The following is a 7,830-nucleotide window of genomic DNA, read 5'->3' on the forward strand; positions in this document are numbered from 1 at the left end:
ATTCCACGATCAGAAAATTTTTTTCGAAAAAAAAAAAAATCCGAAAAATATTTTTCGATTCCGATTACTGATTTACTCTTTTAGAACACATTAGGAGGCAACCAAATCAAATTTGAGAAAATTCCACAATCAGAAAATTTTTTTCGAAAAAAAAAAAAATTCGAGGACACCTCGGTCATGGCAAGTTATTTCCCACAATCCATTCCCCGATCCACGTACATCCCAGAAAAAATCATCTCTCTAACTATCCTGGTTCAAAAGTTGTATCGGAACATTTTCACGTCGAAAATATATCTCTAAGTCCAAACCGATGCACCACGTAAACTAGGGCAGACCGATGCACCACGTAATATCGGGCAGACCGATGCAGAACGTAAACTCGATCATACCGATGCTTCACGTAATCTCGATCTTACCGATGCACCACGTAAACAAGGGCAGACCGATGCAGAACGTAAAGTAGATCTTACCGATGCACCACGTAATCTCGATCTTACCGATGCACCACGTAATCTCCATCTTACCGATGCACCACGTGAACTGGATCTTACCGATGCAGAACGTGAATTGGATCTTACCGATGCAGAACGTGAATTGGATCTTACCGATGCACCACGTAAACTCGATCATACCGATGCACCACGTAATCTCGGGCAGACCGATGCACAACGTAAATGACGATCGGGACCGGGGCGATCGGTCGTATCTGACACCGCCGGCTCGGTTCTAACATCGTCAATGAGTCGGGGTTGTAAAAAAGGACGTGAACATTTTTCCTTATAAAAATCAAACCCGACCATGGATTTTGATTCTGATTGTTGATTATCGCTACTAGAACATATAAGGAGGCAACCAAATCAAATTTGAGAAAATTCCACGATCAGAAAATTTTTTTCGAAAAAAAAAAAAAATCGTAATCACCTCGGTCATGGCGAGTTATTTTACGTATTTCATTCCACAATCAACGTACAACATAGAAGAAATCATCTCTCTAACTATCCTGGTTCAAAAGTTGTATCGGAACATTTCACGTCGTAATATCTCGCCAAGTCCAGACCTCGGCGATAGGTAGTATCTGACACCGTCCGCTCGGGACTGACATCGACTTGGACTCGGGCTGATGATGGGGAGGCGTTTAAGGACGTGAACATTTTTCCTTATAAAAATTAAAGTCGACAATGAATATTGATTCTGATTACTGATTTACGCTTTAAAAACACATTAGAAGGCAACCAAATCGAATTTGAGGAAATTCCACGATCAGAAAATTTTTTTCGAAAAAAAAAAAAATCCGAAAAATATTTTTCGATTCCGATTACTGATTTACTCTTTTAGAACACATTAGGAGGCAACCAAATCAAATTTGAGAAAATTCCACAATCAGAAAATTTTTTTCGAAAAAAAAAAAAATTCGAGGACACCTCGGTCATGGCAAGTTATTTCCCACAATCCATTCCCCGATCCACGTACATCCCAGAAAAAATCATCTCTCTAACTATCCTGGTTCAAAAGTTGTATCGGAACATTTTCACGTCGAAAATATATCTCTAAGTCCAAACCGATGCACCACGTAAACTAGGGCAGACCGATGCACCACGTAATATCGGGCAGACCGATGCAGAACGTAAACTCGATCATACCGATGCTTCACGTAATCTCGATCTTACCGATGCACCACGTAAACAAGGGCAGACCGATGCAGAACGTAAAGTAGATCTTACCGATGCACCACGTAATCTCGATCTTACCGATGCACCACGTAATCTCCATCTTACCGATGCACCACGTGAACTGGATCTTACCGATGCAGAACGTGAATTGGATCTTACCGATGCAGAACGTGAATTGGATCTTACCGATGCACCACGTAAACTCGATCATACCGATGCACCACGTAATCTCGGGCAGACCGATGCACAACGTAAATGACGATCGGGACCGGGGCGATCGGTCGTATCTGACACCGCCGGCTCGGTTCTAACATCGTCAATGAGTCGGGGTTGTAAAAAAGGACGTGAACATTTTTCCTTATAAAAATCAAACCCGACCATGGATTTTGATTCTGATTGTTGATTATCGCTACTAGAACATATAAGGAGGCAACCAAATCAAATTTGAGAAAATTCCACGATCAGAAAATTTTTTTCGAAAAAAAAAAAAAATCGTAATCACCTCGGTCATGGCGAGTTATTTTCCGTATTTCATTCCACAATCAACGTACAACATAGAAGAAATCATCTCTCTAACTATCCTGGTTCAAAAGTTGTATCGGAACATTTCACGTCGTAATATCTCGCCAAGTCCAGACCTCGGCGATAGGTAGTATCTGACACCGTCCGCTCGGGACTGACATCGACTTGGACTCGGGCTGATGATGGGGAGGCGTTTAAGGACGTGAACATTTTTCCTTATAAAAATTAAAGTCGACAATGAATATTGATTCTGATTACTGATTTACGCTTTAAAAACACATTAGAAGGCAACCAAATCGAATTTGAGGAAATTCCACGATCAGAAAATTTTTTTCGAAAAAAAAAAAAATCCGAAAAATATTTTTCGATTCCGATTACTGATTTACTCTTTTAGAACACATTAGGAGGCAACCAAATCAAATTTGAGAAAATTCCACAATCAGAAAATTTTTTTCGAAAAAAAAAAAAATTCGAGGACACCTCGGTCATGGCAAGTTATTTCCCACAATCCATTCCCCGATCCACGTACATCCCAGAAAAAATCATCTCTCTAACTATCCTGGTTCAAAAGTTGTATCGGAACATTTTCACGTCGAAAATATATCTCTAAGTCCAAACCGATGCACCACGTAAACTAGGGCAGACCGATGCACCACGTAATATCGGGCAGACCGATGCAGAACGTAAACTCGATCATACCGATGCTTCACGTAATCTCGATCTTACCGATGCACCACGTAAACAAGGGCAGACCGATGCAGAACGTAAAGTAGATCTTACCGATGCACCACGTAATCTCGATCTTACCGATGCACCACGTAATCTCCATCTTACCGATGCACCACGTGAACTGGATCTTACCGATGCACCACGTAATCTCAATCTTACCGATGCACCACGTGAACTGGATCTTACCGATGCAGAACGTGAATTGGATCTTACCGATGCACCACGTAAACTCGATCTTACCGATGCACCACGTAATCTCGATCTTACCGATGCACCACGTGAACTGGATCTTACCGATGCAGAACGTGAATTGGATCTTACCGATGCACCACGTAAACTCGATCTTACCGATGCACCACGTAATCTCAATCTTACCGATGCACCACGTGAACTGGATCTTACCGATGCAGAACGTGAATTGGATCTTACCGATGCACCACGTAAACTCGATCTTACCGATGCACCACGTAATCTCAATCTTACCGATGCACCACGTGAACTGGATCTTACCGATGCAGAACGTGAATTGGATCTTACCGATGCACCACGTAAACTCGATCTTACCGATGCACCACGTAATCTCGATCTTACCGATGCACCACGTGAACTGGATCTTACCGATGCAGAACGTGAATTGGATCTTACCGATGCACCACGTAAACTCGATCTTACCGATGCACCACGTAATCTCAATCTTACCGATGCATCACGTAATCTCGATCTTACCGATGCAGAACGTAAACTCGATCATACCGATGCACCACGTTATCTCGGCAGACCGATGCAGAACGTAAAAAAAAAGCTTACAGCACGCGGTGTTCCCAAGCGGTCACCCATCCAAGTACTAACCGCGCCCGACGCTGCTTGGCTTCAGTGTTCAATTTCAATTTCAATTTCAAATGGGCTTTATTTGTCTTTGTGATAGTTACAGATATGTGCCTATATAGGCCATGTTAATCAACAATAATGGTTTATATACAGTTCCTACCAGATAATTCTGGTATTATCAGTTACATTTCATATACATATAATAAAAAATTTTTAAGTAATTTCAGGGTGTTTGGGAATTTTTGTTTGATATCGTATATTTATTTATTTTATTATAATAGGGGATTTTCAGGAAAAATTTAGAAAAAAAAAACCTGATATAAATAATTGGGGGAGGGATGGGGGGTGGGTTGGGGATATATATATACAGTTATGTACAGTTTTAGCATTTATAAATTTTTATATACAATTTTATATACATGTCTGGGAAGGGGTTCCCGTTATGCTAAACGGCGATTCTCAATTCAGCTAACGGCCGCCATTTGCTAGTCGTGGCCAGTCCCCATTTCTCGTAGCACCGTTCGTGTCGCTGTTGGGTCTAGTACCCGTAGGACCGATTGGTTGTTACGATAACAGGGCGATGGATACGCCATTCGCATTGGCTGCCGCTACCTTTCGTTGTGATTCGTCGTCAAGACATATTTTTCAAAATGTCGGTATGTGACATGGCCGGTCTTGGAAGATGGCGGTTTTCATAGGGGTTTTTGGGTGTTTGGGGTGGGTTTTTAGGGAGGTTTAAGGAATATGGGAAGGAATTGGTACGGGAGGGGGTGAGGGGATGCGTGGAGTCGCGTTTTCGTAATTTGTCTTGTCAGTGCGTTGGATTTACACTGGAATTCGTAGAAATCGCTAGATACTTTGTTTAGGTACTCGCGGATGGTTGGAATATCCGCGAGTTCATGTAGTTTGGATATCCTAGTGTAATACGGCTTGCTCAAGGCCAATCTTAGGATTTTGTTTTGAAGGTTTTGAATGGGCCTTATTGGAAAGGGCCTAAGGTGACAAAATGCCGGCGCAGCGTATGTGACTACTGGCCGGATGTATGTTTTGTAAATGAGCAATTTGTTTTTTTCATTCAGCATACTTTTACTGCACAATAGAGGATGCAGTATCTTTTTGATGGCGTATCCTTTATGGATTTGTGCTTTGATATGGCGGTGGAAATTTAGCCTTTCGTCCAATTCAATGCCCAGGTACTTAACGGAGCTTTTTGGAGCAATTTCCGTATTATTGATTTTTAATTTGTCTAAGATTACTTTTTCATTCCGTCTTCTGCTAAACACGATCTGCTCTGCTTTGGTCTCATTCAGTTTTATTTTCCATCTGTCGAAGTAATTGATAAGTACTTCGAGATGGTTTTTCAGCTCGCGATTGGCGTCTTCAGCGCTGGATGAGTGGGCATATATGGCCGTGTCATCCGCGAAGAGGGCGATTTTTGTTTTGTTATGTTTCGGGATATCCTGGACGTAGATATTGAATAATCTAGGTCCAAGGACTGATCCCTGCACAATTCCTGCTTTTATATTTTTGGGCGCGGATGTTTCATTCCCTACGCGTACTATGAATTTTCTGTTATTGAGATATGAGTAAATGGTCTTTATGAGGAATTTCGGGAATTTAAGTTTTATTAATTTGTAGGTCAGCCCCTCTATCCAAACTTTGTCGAACGCCTTTTCGATGTCGAGGAGGAGCATGACCGTGTGGTTTTTATTATTGAAACTATTTATTACGTCAACTACGATTCGGCAGATTTGCTGTGTCGAGCTGTGTTTTTCCTTGAAGCCAAATTGATGGTCATCGCGAATTTTATTGTTTTTCATAACTTGTTTTATTTTTCCTAACAGGATTTTCTCGGTCAGCTTGCTGAGGTTAGACAGTAGACTGATCGGACGGTAGTTGCCGGGAGAAGTTGTGACTTTCCCGGCTTTGGGGATAGGGGTTACTACTGCTGTTTTCCAACAGCTAGGCCAGTGTTGAAATTTGAATACAGCGTTTATGATGTAGTTCAGTTGAACTATGGCCTTTCTGGATAGGTTCCGGATCAGTCTATTGTCCACTTCGTCCTTTCCTGGAGCTTTGTTTAGTGGAAGCTTTTTAATTTCGTCCCGTATTTCCGATGGATTTGTTAATAGATGATTTTCGGGCTTTACGAAGCGGTTCGAATTTATAAAGTCTTCCACTCTTTTCCGTATGTCTGCTTGTTCTGGACTATCGGTCTGGGATATGTGGTGAGCGGTTTCGAAGTTTTCCGCAAGTACGTCCGCTTTTTCTTTATCGGTGATGTAATTCGCGGAATTTTGGACCAAGATGGGAACTTGGGAGAATTTTTGAATACTGGATTTGACTGTTTTCCAGAGATCTTTGTTATTAGAATTTAGCCTGGAGATTTTCTGTTCCCATCTTTCGTTCTGGAAAATTTTTATGTGGTTTCGGATTTCGCGGGTGTATGAGTTTAAGAGTGTTTTATCGACTTGTCTTTGGTGGGATTGCCACCTTTTTCTGATTTTATTCCTGAACTTGATCAAGTCGATAATATGGGCTGGTAGTTTTTCTGCTACTTCAGCTCTCGGTTTTTTGGAAATTGTTTTATCGCGGGCGTACTTGAGGGCCTTCGTAAACTTTTCAATTTCCCGTTCGATGTCGGAAGCAGTTTCGATTTTATTGTTGATAGTTATTTTACTATCTAATATTGTACGAAATTTTGCCCAATCAGCGTTCGAATAGTCGTACACTAATTTTGTTGGGTTTCTTTCGCTGCTGTAATTGACCGAGAAGATCACTGGATTATGATCGGACCCTAACTGACAACTCGCGTCCGGGATACTATTCAAGTTAATATTCTTAGTGAGTATTAAATCGATAGTACTCGGAGCTTTTCCATTGTCTGGAAAATGAGTGTGTCCGTTAGGGATGTTCAAAATTACGTCATCATTAGCTTCAAGGAAACTGAATAGACGATTTCCGTTGGTGTTTCTGCAGTTGCAGTTCCATTCTTCGTGTTTAGCATTTAGATCGCCTAGAACTATTACTTTATTTTTCCTAGAAAATAGGAATCTTAGGCAGTTGGTACTGAATTTGCGACTGGGGCTATTATACACCGCCGTTATGATTAAGTTGCCATCAATCTGGACGCTAGCGTTCTCTATTGTGCAGTTGATGGTAGGCAAAATGGTGGATGCGATAATGTTCTTAACTAGTATAGCGATTCCACCGAATCCAGAGTTGTCTTGTCTGTCTTGCCTATATGTCTGGTATCCTTTAATGAAAAATTTGTGGTTGTTTTTCAGTTTTGTCTCGTTGATAGTCAGTATGTCTATTTGGTTGTAATTTAGAAAATTGGAGATCTCCAGGAATTTTTGGGAGACTCCATTCGCGTTCCAAGTCGCGATTTTTAATGACTTAGTCATTTAAATTGAGGAAGAATTCCAGTATGACGTACTTTCTTTCGGCGGGGCTTGCATTTTGCAGCTGCTGGTTGAGTCTTTTGACGTCTGTCAGTAGTTGTCGTATGTCCACGTATTGATTAAGTCTGTTGAACTCGCTTTTCAGCTCGTAAAACGCGTTTTGGAAGTTATTTGTGTTGTTTGTGTCATGAGTTTTGTTTGTTGGGGGGGAAGTTGGGGTTTGGGGGGTGGTTTGGGGGTTGGCCATGCCACTTACCGGTTTTTGTTTGGCCTCTTGGGCCTTTCTCCTTTCTTCCCAGACATTCACGGCCGGGATTGGAGCTTCGCGGTAAACTTTGGGGGCGGCAGGGGCGGCGGTTTTGGCGTTCCTCGCCCTGCGGTTGCAGATGTTCACGTAAATCGCGCACTCGGTACTGTTTGCGGGGTGACTCCCGAAACAGTTCGCGCACTTTGCCGGCGTATTCATTGTTTTTGGGCACTCGCGAGTCGCGTGATTTTCCGCGCACTTGAGGCAGTTTGGGGTCCTATGGCAGTTGGCCGTGGCATGTCCCCACATCTGGCAGTTGTGACATTGGATTACTTCCCTTTTTGTGTAGTACTTGTTCCACCGAACGGCTGTATAATTAATAACGCGGACTTCCTTCTGTATTTTCCGGAGCGTTATCGTATTTCCGGTG

The sequence above is a fragment of the Harmonia axyridis genome, chromosome X (genome assembly GCF_914767665.1).
Source record: "Harmonia axyridis chromosome X, icHarAxyr1.1, whole genome shotgun sequence".
NCBI classification, from domain to species: domain Eukaryota; kingdom Metazoa; phylum Arthropoda; class Insecta; order Coleoptera; family Coccinellidae; genus Harmonia; species Harmonia axyridis.